At 37.2% G+C, this 14,988-nt stretch overlaps 1 protein-coding gene across 1 annotated transcript in view; it reads right to left on the reverse strand.

The window, feature by feature from the left end:
• CCSER1 (coiled-coil serine rich protein 1) overlaps positions 1-14,988 on the reverse strand; it is a 657,717-nt gene that overhangs the window by 148,431 nt on the left and 494,298 nt on the right. The window lies entirely within an intron of this gene.

A 14,988-nucleotide genomic window follows, 5' to 3' on the forward strand; every position in this document is an offset into this window, starting at 1 on the left:
AAAGCACAAGACAGGTCAAGGAAAGATGAGTTCAAAGGTTTTGGAGATCAGCAAAGAAACACATCACCCACCCAAATCTAAGCAATGATATACTTGCAACTAGAGAGGCAGTCGAGCCAGCAGCAAGGTAGCCTGAAAAGGAAAATCACGTGAGTTTGTTGACCCTGCAGAAACCAATACAGTCAAAAAAGAAATGAAGAATTGGGATTGAAGAACTGTAGCTCAGAATGTCACAAATTTCCTGTTTTCTTCTGCTTTACTAATATGAATGAGGCAACCAAGGTCTTGCTTGTGCTCCCACAGAGAACCTAGTCCGTGCTCAGGACCAAGAGGTGGAAGGTTAATGTAGTGACTTGCAGCACTGGTTCACCATTTCCATACAAACTTTCACTTGTCTCATTTGAATAGCTTTGTGTTTAGCTGAGCTAGTGCTAGTTAAAATGTGCCAAAACCAATTAGTGCAGAAAGATGCTGCTATAGCAACGGCATCTAATTTTCCAATTAGTAATAATTGCTGAAACACCTGCCATAAAACATAAATACATTTGGATTAGGGGGCTCTGAAAGGAACTTTGCTTTAAAATTTCTTTTTTTTTTTTTCAAATTGACCTTTATCATGATAATGAAAAAAAGAAAGTGCTAGTTCTCATTTTGCTGCTATCAAATGTAATACAAATAGACAAAGTATTATTTATTTTTAAGGGACTCCAAAGAACATGTCCTAAAGTCTTAAACTAATTAACTACACCGCGCTTAGAGATTCCCAGGCAAGAAAAAATCCAGATAGCTCTCAGTTTACAATGAAGAGCAGTGCAATGAATGCAATATAGAAATACCACCTGTAAGATGCAAATGCTCTGACTGGTAGAGCTAAAGACAAAGCAGTAGTAATAGTGCTACGGTACATATAGTGCTATGGAACATAGTAGTGCTATAGCAAACAAGTGTGAGATCAAGCAAGATAAAAATGATCTTATTCACCCTAGGCAGGTTCTGAACTCTGAACATACACATTTTACATGCAGTTTTAAGTACATTTGTACTGTCCAGCTCCAGTCACAAATGGAAATGGGATTCACATTTGCTCTGTGTTACACCTAGAAGCATCCTCTTGTAGCAGCCACTATCCACCCACGCACTGGACGTATCTGAAATCAGTGATCTAATGCTGATTTCCACTCTTAGCACCAGATGAGAGTGCTAATTGCTATGGTCTTCCTGTACTTTAAATTTTCTGTATTTCAAACATTTATCCTTGATCCCCACTTACGCAGCAGGGATTATGTACCTTTCCAGCACTTCTCAAAGATTATTTTGAAAATAAGACTTTCTTTTCCCAACTTTCTGATAGGATCCATCTGATTGCAGTCTTAAATGATGGCATCCCTAAGTACATTATCATACACACTGAATTTAGAATGTGAGTAATGCAATGGAAACACTTAGTCAGAACACACTGGTGTTTGTAAATAATAACACACATCCAGTACAGGTAACATGCAATCCTTGAGGAAAGAGGACAAAGGAAGTGTATTATTTCCTATACAATAACTGTGTCCCAATGTTTTGTTCTTTTGAAGAACACTAAACCCCAGGGCAACTATACAATCGACTACTTACACATTTCAGTGAGGGAGAAGAAAGTGTGCCTTTTTTTTCTCTGTAGCAAAATGATTGATCATACAAGGGCAGAGCATTTCAGCAATTCAGACTGTAAAAGACCAGCCACATACTAATTCCCTGCTTGTAAGTGCCTAAAATCAGCCATAAGGATTCCCACTTCGGCAACTTCAGAGATCCTAATTGGAGTGAACATAAGCAGTTAATCAGAAAGGCAGGTTTCACAACAAATGTAATAAATTCCCAAATGGTCAAGCCCAGCAATGCTTCTTGAAACAGCAGCAGCAGTAACTGCAGCAAACAGATGTTGTTGTTTTACAAAGATAAGTTTTAACACACACTTTAAGACATGGCTCAAAAATAATATTTCTATACTATAATAGTTTTAACTTTTTTATTATTATTTTAACAGAAAAGGAGAACAACAGTGATAAAAGACAAATTTACACTTTTAGCAATGTACACTTCTCACTGCAATTACATTTGTAAACTGGTTATGCCATCTCTGGGGACCAACAGAAACAGTTTGTAAATTTCGTTTTTCCTTGGAGGTTTTTAGTTTGTCAAAAGTAAGTTGGTTTTTGTTGTTTAAAAAAGTGACCTAATAAGCTTTTTGCAGAAGTGTCCTCTCAGTTACATACTGGTGTATTGTGCTTCAGAGTTTCAATAATGTGTTAACTTCAATAATTTATATAAAATCACACTCCTTGCCCAGTTATTATTCCTGAACTCCAAAGGGACATCTTTAGATACAAGGACTTATCTAAAAATTACTATTTCATTAAGCAAGTAACTTTCACTTCACCTTTGAAAGGTGTTGTCACGACAAATATCTTTCGAGAGAAAGTTTGTGATAAAGGCTCTTCTATCATTATAAATTATCCTCACACTCCGAATGCTTAAGAATACAACATGCTTCCTTTATATGCTGAAACCATATTAAGGCATATAAGATGCCAAGGAAGCTATTGGAAATCCTATTGAAAGGAATGCAAAATTTTGTCAAGGTGAAAGAAAAACCTTAACAGTTCTATTAAACAGCATGAGGGGGTTTTTTTTCTTGATTTATTTCAGCCTCTGCAGAACTGGCTTTTCATCCTGATACCTCTTTCTAGTACTTCTATAAGCCAAGAAAACATGTAGATTAAAAACCAAACAAACCAACAAACTCTCTAAACATCCAACTACTCAAAACAATCCTGTTTGTTATTACATAGCAAATAGAATTCTCTACACTGTAATTCTAGTTTATGACCAGCTTTTCATAGAAGGCCTTCTTCCTGTATTTCTGTATCAGGTAGTAAATTCAGTATGCTTGAAATGCCAGGAGAACTCCTTCAACTCATCTTTTTTGGCAATTTTTAAAATAATTGTATTTATAAGGTTCTTTTTAGTCATAAAAGAACAGAAATATTTTCAGAACGTTCACACTGGTGCAGGACATAAGTTCACTTGCTTTAAGCACCAGTAATCCCATTGACACCAATAAAATTATTCATGCTTTGAAAATTAAGTGATTAAGTGTATTCTTACATTTTTTCCTGGGCTGGACCTGTAGGTAATAGGCTTAACAGACTGCACAGGCTGTGCACAGCTTTTACATGATGGACTATGTACTAAAACAACCCAAAAAGTCAAGTATATTGTTTCTCTCTGGTCTTTTTCAGCATGTTAGTCTTTCAGGGGGACAATTACGAATGGTTGTCTCTGAGAACGCCCAGGCTAGCATGAGAATTAAAGGGGGTAGAAGACATGCAATTATTTCAAAAAAGAACAAATCTACAAAGAATCAACGACAGGCTACACTGCAGGGAATGAGCTGAGTTAAGATTTGTATTGTGAATTAAGATTTAATGAGTCCCCGGGCAAGTTTTATCAAAGAAACTAAAGGAAAAGAAAAAGGAGACTGCTTGATCACAGATTAGCTAAACGAAAATGCTACGTATGTTCAAAATAAAATCCATCCAAGATAGAGTGACCTTGAACATTTAGCTACAGCACTAGTCATCAGGAGGTAAAACATTCTGTTATTTCAATGTAATGATGAAATGGTTGCAATGAAAAGAAAACTACATTGCAAGAGTATTTCGAAATCACAGTGGCATATTTGCAATATGCATTTTCTGATAATAAGTGATTGCAAATCACTTATTTTTTATTTATGGAAAGGTAAAAAGAGGGAACAGCTTTCTAAAACAACTAAAATAATCAATGAAGTGTCCAAAATTTTCAGTAGAATTTTTTTTTTCCTTAATATCCCTGACAGAAACAGTAATCTGTAACTAGACGGGCACTGTATCACTTCCAATACACAAATACAACTATCAAGGACAATTACCTAAATGATGTTATGAGTTCACTGCATAAAGTGAGTTTTTCCTTTGATAACTACACTGAGGAACTGGTTTTCAGGACAGAGTAAATAGAGTTTATGGACTGATGCAGATATATCATAGGCATAAAGTGGTTATTTGGACAAAACATTTCAGTCTGTCACAGAAGTAGATCCATTTCCTATTTCCAAGTGATGATAATTTGAAATTGATGGCAAATTATTTGTGGACTTGGGAACTACAGCTTTCAAAATCGTAAGAGAGAGAACATCTGAACAGTTTGAGAACGTTTTTCAACAGTTTTTATTCTATATTAAACATAAACTGACATAGAGAACAGTGGGGAACGTTCTGTTTCCAACAAATTGAACTCATCCAATGTAAGATATAATTATAGTCCAGATTTCAAGTACCAAAATTGCTGATTAAGAACACAGCTACTAAGGAGAAAAAGTGTGATCCAATGTCTTCTGAAACAGCCCATCAAATACTGCACATTCCACAAAATAGCAGAAACAATTGCAATTTTATTCTGTTTAAGAGACTCAATGTTCTTCTGTAAAATTGCGGGACAGAAAGTTCTCTATGGGAGGGCAAGAAATTTCAAAAAACCTAATTCTTGTAACTAGGGTCATAGTCAAAGGAAAGGGCAGAGCATAAACCTGATGAGAAGCATTGCAGCTTGTCCCTATGACTTGATGGAAGCCACAGGAGTGTATATGACCATACTTAGGTCCAGATTAGACAGATCAGGCTCAATCCCCTCTTCTATTCCCTAGCAAGAATCATTAAATTGCAATCTCTATGACATCCTTAGAACCAGCAAAAATCTAAGGCTGTAGAAACATTTTCAGAAACAAAGCATTTGTAGTTTCGAAGAAGGATCTTTCACAAATTATTATGGAAAAGCAGATTTAAAAAATGTATAAATAAGAACACAGTCAGAATCTTCACTTTTTCCACCCTCAGAGTTCAGTTTTTCTTTAGAAATGAGACCCTAAGGGATTAGCTCCCTCCTGCACTGAACAAATATAAATTTTAACATTACTGAAGCTACTTTTCTGCTGTATAAACACAGTATTACTAGATGGTAGTAAAACTAGTTGCTGTAACCAGAGAATAGCAAAGCACTGAAAATGCCTATCTGCAAACAGGATAAAAAAGAAGTACTAAAGAAAGCAGACATCTTCACTATCACCAACCATATGAAGTTCAACAAGGGAAAGTGGCGGATTCTGCACCTGGGATGGGGCAACCCCGGATGTTTGTACAGACTGGGAATGAGATGCTGAAAAGCAGTGCCATGGAAAGGGACCTGGGGGCCCTGGTTGATGGCAAATTGAATATGAGTCAGCAGTGCCCAGGCAGCCAGGAGGGCCAACCGTGTCCTGGAGGGCATCAGGCAAAGCATCACCAGCCGGTCGAGGGAGGGGACTGTCCTGCTCTGCTCTGCACTGGGGCAGCCTCACCTTGAATATTATGGCAGTTTTGGGTGCCACAATGTAAGAAAGATTTGGAGAGTGTTCAAAGGAGGGCACAGAAGGTGGTGAAGGGCCTTGAGGGGAAGCTGTATGAGGAGCAGCTGAGGTCACTTGGTCTGTTCATCCTGGAGAAGAGGAGACTGAGGGGAGACCTCATTGCAGTCTACAACCTCCTCATGAGGGCAAGATCAGGGGCAGACACTGATTTCTTCTGTGTGGAGACCAGTGACAGGACCCAAGGGAAGGGCCTGAAGTTGTGTCAGGGGAGGTTTAGGTTGGATATTAGAAAAAGGTTCTTCACCCAGAGGGTGGTTTGGCACTGGAACAGGCTCCCCAGGGAAGTGGTCACAGCACCAAGCCCAACGGAGTTCAAGAAGCGTTTAGACAATACTCTCAGGCATGTGTTTTGACTCTCGGGGATGGTCCTGTGCAGGGCCAGGAGCTGGACTTGATGATCCTTCCAACTCAGCATATTCTGTGATTCTGTGATGATTTTAGTAAAACACTATCATTAGACTACATCTCTTAAATTCTGTATTTTTTTCCTTCATCTGCACTTACTTGAAATAGCTGAAAAAAAAAGCTCATTTTTATTTGCTAGAAGAACCATAGTCAGTAAGATAAGACTTCAAAATTCCCATGAGATATGGCCTCTTAAGAATAGAAAACAAAGAGCCCAATCCCTTCCCTAAAATCTCAGTAAGAAGAATATATTTATGCTTCTTCTCTATTCAGGACACATATTTACCAATGAATAAAAAAATCTAATTCTACTCATTCAGCGCTAGAAAAACACCTTTTGATGCAGTCTTCGAAAATCAAGAAATTTACATCAACGGAGGCAGTAAATCATGGGCCTGATCTAAGTAATTTGGCTTTTCACTACATCTTGTCCTTTCTCCTTCTCTTCATAATGTAGCTGCTAGTAGCTGCCCTTTGTTTCAATAAACTCTTGGGTACATATTCACCTTCCCTGTCAGTCAACAAAGTCTGATTAGAGACAAACAAAGGAAAAAAATCCAAGCAATATGACAGAAACTCTGATCCACTGACGTCAACAGCAAAAATTCTATTTCTGCGTGACCAGAGCATCATCTCCATATAATTCCCCAGAGAGAGGTAAAGTGGTTTAATGGTTTCAGCTCAAGACAGAAAACGCGCAAAACTGCCATATTTCAGGTACAACCCTGGGCAAGTCACACAGCTGCTCTCAATTTTCTCATTTGCAACACACAGATAACGAATCTGGCAAATGTACATGCCATAAAATAGCTAAGCATGATTATTGATTTTTGCCCTATAAAAGGCAACAGTACAGAGCTCAAGTTAAGAACACTGTATCCCAGAGCTAGTAAGCAGGAGAGTCTGGAAGGAAGAGAACTGTCTACTTTTATAATTATTGATTTTTATAGGGTACATATCACTTTATTATCTTGACACTCTTTAAATATGGAGCTTCATAAGGAATTAACATACCAAATACAAGAAGAAATGGACCTTACATAAATGCCAGCAGCACCCTGCTTTAAATAACAAAAATGAAAGATGCTATTAAGTAGGCTAAATGTCAGAGATTCCTGAATGCTTAAACTTAATTAGAGGAAGACTTTGTTTTAATAACATATTCTGAATCTAAGAGAGTTCATAGTTAATTGCATACCTGTGAGGAACAATCACTACAGATTTCTAGATTCTATAAATGTGAAAAACTGAAAGAGACTTTTGGTACATCCTATTGGGGGGATCTGTGAGGTACAGCTAAGCATGCACTCATACAGACAAAACACAGGAACTCCTATCAGAGTTTCTCCTAAATGCTAATACTGTTTGGTTGTTAGTTGTTTGCCACAAGGACCTTAATTGTACAAGCTCTGCACAAAAGGTCCAGCTGCTCTGCCCATGCAGTGCAGGGGGTCTGCCTGGACAGGCAAGTACTGTATTTGCAGCCACAAATACTATCCTTGCTAATACTGCCTATAATCAGGCATCATGCTTTTGATTTTTGACCATCCTGTGGTTCTTCTTTCATTTGCTTGTTAGCAATAATAAAGATACTTAGCTCTTACATGGCAAAAGTTTGTACAGAAGTCTTAAAAAATCTAGCAAATCTGCCACAACATCTCTCCAGCCCACTCCGCCCCACTGACAAGAAGTTGCTGATCAAAGGACTTGTCTTTGTGACACTGACCAAGGTGACCTTTTCCAGCAGTTGTGTTGCCTGTATAACTTCTGTAACATCACCAGTCAAAGGAATATTCTTCACAGAGCAAAACTGTTTATGGCGTGTCACCTATTTATCCTTTACCTACATGAAGTTCATTATTTATGTGAGTAGAAGACTGGTCATAGTGAATTGTGTTTTCCCAGAAACTCCTCCAACCAGTTACAAGAAAACTGCTTACAAGAAACCTAGCAGCTGCAGAAACTGAGCTCCTAGTCTTCTCTCTCACGGGACTGCCATTATCAAGGACAGTACAGAATAGGGGAAATCACTGAGGATTGCCAAGGCAACTGCTAGAAGGGAAAAAGAAAAAAAATTAACTGATCAACAGATAAACTTTTCCCCCCTGGAAACTAAGGTATAAATCCACACAAGAATTTCTTTTACAACAGCTATTTTTTGGGGGTTTTTTTGAAGTCTGATGAAATTTGTTCCTAGCTCCACGCTGATCCAGCACCTCACCCCTCTCTGCACTGCATCATTTAAATCATAGGCAGTAATTGCCACTGTAGCTGAGCCAGAACCTGGCAAGGAGCAGAGGAGAAAAGCAAGGGACCATAACCTTTTCGACCAGATTTTTCAGAAGAGAAATCACAATGCTGCTACGTACCACCAAATATAAAACACCTTTATTGCAAAACATCAGAAAGGTTGCTGCAACTACCATGCTGATCGTAAAAAATATCAGCAACATTGACACATTTTATCTCTCTGTGGCAAGCCAAGCATCAACAGTGTTTGCCACCTCATGGACAAACTGTAAAATACAGACTGTGTATATTCATGACTGGTAGCAGGATTAGAGGCTTTCAGATGAAAATTTGTTCTGTTCAGATGAACAGGATTTGTAGTCATCCCCAACTGTACTGAATATTGATTACAGCTACCTGTACTTGGATCTAGCATTTTCAAATCCCTTGTAAAGAGAGAAAAATTCTGTCTCTCTAAACACACACTTGTTTGTTTCAAAAGAAAATGTAGAGTTAATAAGAAAAAGAAAAAAAAGTAGGAAAGGGACCATTATCTAGCTTTCTGGACCAAAGATGTTTCTAATGTGCAATTTATAGAGCAAGTTTACTTGCATACAGCTCAAGAGAAGTAAGAATCTTCTGTACCAATGCAGAAACTCATTTTCAAATACACAACATCATAGTACATCACAAACTACATTTTTCAGAGAAACTAAGATGTATGATTATTGACTATCATGATAGAGCATGTAGTGGGAGTTCCTCTCCCTCAATCTCTGACTAGATTGTTTGAAAAATCTTGGGGAATTTCTGCCATTTGTCTTAAAAGGGGCATTAACATTAACAGCAAAGATCAGCCATTTGAATGCTAGTGCTGTTAAACTACTAGATGAAATACAAAGAGTCAACCTGAGTCAATAAAATGTCATTATTCAGAAAAGGATTAGATTAATTTTCTTTTAAATCTCAGTTCCAATGTAGAATAAGAATCAACAACACATTCAATAATCTACCAATAAACCACATGTTTCCAGGGAGACAAACTAGAGGGCTTAATTAGTCTCTGCCTTATCTAGGGTTCTCCCCTCAAAAACTGTGCCAATGTCTATTTTGGTAAAATATTCAAATAGTATTTTTATTTGTATAAAAACTGGAGTAAGAGAATGGAGGGTAAGTGAATGTAAACTGAAAACTGTACTATAGAACAAATTAGTCTGAGTTACTAATTTAAAATTATATAAAATATCTTACTGAGTATGGTGCTTTTACCTCCTGTAATCAATGGTTTGGTTTGTTAATTGTTTATGGAGTGCAGTCTGGTTAGATACTGCCCCAGGGAGAATAACTGTACTTAACAAAGATGGAATAAAAATATCCAATTTAGAGTGCAAACTGTCTCGGTCTATAAAAACTTAAACGAATCCCAGATCAGTAAAACTTAAACCAAATTTTAAATCAAAACTCTACAGGATCTTTTAAACTTACTTTGATATTTTGGCAGTTCACTGCACTTGGTTGCACAATTCTCTTTAGCAGGTTTCAGCAGTTTGGAGATCGTTAGTGTGACAAATGGCTGACTTTGCAAGAGATTGTGGTTTCAGCTCTTGCTCAGATTCAGATATGTGGAGGTTGGCTTTCTTCCTTTTTTTTTTTTTTTAAACTACTAACTTATAAATATCAAAGCTTATCCCTTCATGTTGAACTCATAACTCTGGATATTACATTTACACCTTTCCTGCAGTATTTCTTCATAGAGTGCAATGCACTGCAACTCAGTGATCTTTCCACCAACTTAAAAGGAAAAACAAGGACAAAATTATGGCAAGAGCTGGATCTTGCTTTTTAAGTAGTGTTTAATAAAACCAAAAAACACAAACAAAACACTTCATGGAGAGACTCATCAAGAAGAAAGGTGAAACAAATGTAGAGACTTCCTGACAAATTCAATGAAACACCTGCAAGCAAACAAGTCTGCAGACTTATTCTAATGGAAACAGTGTGTAGAGAGTTGCTCTTTTTCTCCGTATTTTATCATTTAAGGCCATCTTAATGATGTTGATACATTAACTCACATAGAAACTTCAGTTCTGAGACAGCCAAACTATTGGTTATTAATCTTAGTTTCCTCCCTGTTTCTCCACTCTCTTTAGATATCCTGGGAACCATCTCATTAAAAGACAAAATTAAACCAGACTAGATTTATGTAAATTAGTGCAGTTTCTGAGTACTTTTTTCCACTGAGAACAGAATTCAACAGGCTAGCTGGCTTTTGTGCCAATTGTATTTACATTATTTACATTTTCACTATGGCTGCTGTCAATTATACAGATCACTTAGTATTCAAATACCAAACCATTTAAAAGTAATGAAACACACCAATGCAATTACAACGGCCAGTGGAAATATCTCAAATTCCATGTCCATAACATAATGGAAATAAAGACGTCTCTTTACCTGAATCTAAGCTCTGGACACATTTTCTGAAGCTGTCACTCCTGTCTCTAGATCAATACTCCTCATAAACTGCCCATCTCTCCTTCCTTACTTCCTTCCTTTCCTCCCTTCCTCCCTCCCTTCCATGGTTTTCTGCAACTTTCATGTCACCAGCACTAATAGTATTAATCCTTTGTCCTCGAATCTACCCCTTAGCTCTCGGCAGTGCTGAGAATTCCCTTTTTTTGAGGCTTCAAGTACTTACCCAGACTTAATATGTTACTTCAGCTTACCAGAAAGGCCGCGATGGCAAGCCTCTTCTCTCCCCAATAAAAGCTTTCTTAGGTATTGCTCTTAGATTCTTTCTAGTGCAAATCCTATAATTGATCTGATTTACTTTTTAACCTCCTATTTCTTCAATTTTTCTATCCACTTCCTTGCTAAACCTTTTGGCTTCTCTTCAGTTTCTTTCAAACTCCACAGCCTGAACCCCTAGAAGTTTTCTGCACTACTGAGTTACTACAAAGCATCTGAAAAGTTGTGCTGGATACCTAACTAGATGTACAGAGATGGGGTGGCTACTCTTGTAAAAAGATATCTGCAAAGTCAAAGAAGAATACTCCCCCTTCTCCAGAAAGTTCTTGGAAATGTTGCTGTCTTTGTCATGAGTGATGGTAGTTTGCTTTCTGCAATTGGCTAGCTTGGGACAATGAAACTTGGGGAACATCATATAGCAAACATCATACAGCTACATCTCCATGCAGCACTAATGTTTACAGGGGTTTTTGCCAATCTATTAGAGCTACTGGTTATATTTAACCTTTTCTTTTTTTTCTTTCAACTGAACGTGAAAGGCAGGAAAAAATATCTTAATAAAAATCAGCATAATCACAATAAATTAATCTGAAAAGCGTTTCTTTCAAGTGAGTTGCCAGCACATTAGCAAAAATGGAAAAAAGAAAATCATAGTCACAAGCCAGTAGCCTGTACTGGAAGCAGAAATAACTGTCCTCCAATCCCATTTTGCAAAGAAATCCACATTAAGTGCTTTCTCGTGCACTGAAGAAATGTAATACCAGGACTGGAGTATATGCTTCCTTTCTGTTTCTAAAACTCTCTGACACACTCTGCAGGTCACAAGGCGTCATGTCATCGTATTACATTCTAAGTGGAACAGCGGAAAACGTACCAGGACCTAAAGGAAGGGAAAGCAGATTGTAAAGCCTCTTTGAGAGGAAAAGAGAAAATAATAATAATTGAAAAAAAAGTACTATACAGGTATAGTAGGTACAATTTCAAGAGTTTGTTCTTTAAAGACCAAACATCCATCTCACATAAGAATTTAGAGTTTTAGAAGTTTACCCAAATACGTTATTTTACTGCTAGATTAGAATAATGGCTTTTTTTTCCCTGGTCATGTCTCCTTGCCTTGGAAAACACTAGGATGGCAAGCAAGCCAGAGGTAAGACGAGGGGAATCAGTGTAGTATGGGCACAGAGGCATTCAGTGGAGAACAGGAATGTTTGCCAAAGGAGAGAAGAGTGGGAAGACATTCTCTAACTGTGAAACATGTTGGCCACGTCCCGGTGGCTCCTGCAAAAACCGTAACACCTGCCACTGCAACCTATGGCCCTTGCACTGATCTGCATAAAGACCAATTCCATTTATCCCAGCAGTGCCTCCTGGTGTTCCTCCACCTCTTCATCTGGCTGTACAGTATCAGAAACTGAACAGAGGGGCTCTTGTTTTGCCAAGTATGCCACTGATGTCAGCTCTCCCATGCTCAAACTGGCTGGAAAAGGAGGATACCAGTGATGTGCAGCACAATACCATAAACATGATTTAAAGCTTTGCATAATGGCAGAGCGAACAAAGATGGTGAATCAAACTCCAACACATCTTGAAACTTATGCTGGAATAAAGAAAACAGCTAATTTAATGAAGTGTGGAGGGAGAGGGGCAGTGAACCTCATGAAGCAGCCACAACATTCAAACTAATTTTAAACATTTCTGGGAAATCCACAAAGCCTAGAATAACTTATGCACGTAATTTCTAATGCTAATTTGTAATTCTAATTCTAAAGCACATTGTAGTTCCTGCTAGAGTAAATATGTACTCTCACATGTAGGTGTGAATTTTAAGACTACAGGCTATACGTCTGAACCTGCTACTGCTTCTTTCTTGAGATGAGCTCCAACCATGACACCTGGCTCCCTGTCTATAAAATGCTGTCTTCATATAAATGACGCCTGTTCTACATCTCAACGAAGAAGTCAAAATATTTTCAACTTCTTTAGTAGTAAAGGAAAAGAATTTCCAACATTTTACTTCACATTTTTAGCTTACCCAGCCCCTGAAAAGTAATCTCTGCTGCAGCAGAGCTGCTTAAAACATAGGAGCCCTTAAAACAAATGATCAAGCTTTACAGAATAGATGGCACTCACTGATTCGCCATTACTAATTTGCATTTCAGAAGTACAAATTTCAAAATGTTCATAACCAGTTGATATCTAAAATTTCTAAACATTTATTTTTGCGTGACATCTCCTAGACACAAGAATTTCTTTTTACATTAAAAATATCTTGACAATACTGCTAAACAGTGTTATTTCAGCCAAGACACAAGACAGAAAAATTGGTATTAAAAAGGCAGGTACAAGGTATCTTTATGCTTCTAAAACTCTTTCCATACGTATACTTCTCCCAGAAATGAAACCTTGGTCATGATGTAGTATTTACAATTTCAGAGATAAGTTTATTGTGGGAGAATCTTAGATTAAAAAAATGAAAATATATAATGGGAAGTTTGATTCAAGCTTAAATATTGGGATAGCTACTGCAGCATTATACACTAGAGACTGATGACTGGATAAAGAAGGACTGCAAAAAATGTAAAAGGAAAAGGGCTTTATAAGAAGTCAGCTGACATTGATGCTGAAATAAAAACGAGTCCAAATCTTGCTGAATTACTTGAAAGGACTCAAATGGAAACAAGATAAATCTAAATAATAAAGATATATTAAAATACATTAAAGCTATTTTGATTTAATTCTTTTTCCAAAACTGACAGTTTTATGAGATATATATAATCAATTTTTTAAAGAAATGTGTTATTTAATTTGAAACAACAGATCACACTCAAATCTCGTCATAATGTTTCTTCTTCCCTCCAAGTCCATCACGTCTACATTTTGTGAATATATATATAATAAAAATGTCACTTCTTCAAAAGAAAAGAAATCACCTTTTAGCAATTAAATTGTATAACAACTGAAACAAATAATTTCATAGAAGTTTTTCAGGATATTGTATCTGTTATATATTATGCAATTAGCCTAATTAGACTAATTAGTAAGCTGACAATTATTTAAGTTGGGATGAGCTAAACAACCTGACGATTATATTCTTTAATAAAGAAGCCTTTTTGTTTGGGTTCTCTTGCAGAGAAATCTTTACAAAAACAAGCAAGCAGCTGGTAGCTAAAAGCTACCTTCTACTACACAATTATTTACATCAAACAGCTAGGAAGTATAATGTAAACAGTATTTCAAGCATCTACATTCCTACACAGAACTACACACAAAGCCATGATTAATTTTTACAAGAAAAACTATTAGTTTCTAACCACAGAGTTTTTAATCATTATCCTATGCAGCAATAATGTTGACAAGGCAGTACAACCGCTCCCTGGAAGCATTTTCTCAATCTTTAGTCATGCTGTCCAATCTGAAATCTCACAGATGCTGAGGAAATTTCATGCTTACCTGGCTAAGATGGGTTCACGGACACCATAGTTCCACCCTTTACTAGCCATAAAGAACTTTGCAAACTTTACTGTCTTTAAACATATTGACCTCTAGGCATTGAAAAATTACAACTATGTTTCTTGAATATAGTTTATTCGTACTAAATTTTCAAATTTGGCAGGGGAAATAAGAACAAAATTAAGGAGCAAGGTCTTCTTTTGCCTATTTAATAGTCAAGCATAAACGGGTGTGTAATTTAGTAGTGCCATAGTTACATAAGCACACATTTGAACACACATCCAATTCAAAACCCCCACCCTCTGGGAATCTGTGCCCTAGTTTCCGGGTAGCCTACAGCACATGCCAAATTTGAAATGGAAATATCTCCCTAATCAGCTAAATCTGGGTCAAAATGTCAACTCGGCTTAGGTCCAAGTCATTGCCACTTATGATCTCTAGAATGGCCATAATGAATATTTGTGTGGCATGAGGGGCTCCAGACACTAACCATGGGGCATGGCCTCCTAACAACTGCCACAAAGTGAAAAATATATACACACTCATGCCTTCCTTTGGTACACTTCCTTACGAAATTAATCATCAGGACAGAAACACTGCACTTGTCTCCACTGTCTTTGTGCTCTCTCAAAGGCTGCACAGTAGTTCCTGTTCTATGAAAGGGC

The sequence above is a fragment of the Neopelma chrysocephalum genome, unplaced genomic scaffold (genome assembly GCF_003984885.1).
Source record: "Neopelma chrysocephalum unplaced genomic scaffold, ASM398488v2 Primary Assembly neopelma1_382, whole genome shotgun sequence".
In the NCBI taxonomy this organism is placed as follows: domain Eukaryota; kingdom Metazoa; phylum Chordata; class Aves; order Passeriformes; family Pipridae; genus Neopelma; species Neopelma chrysocephalum.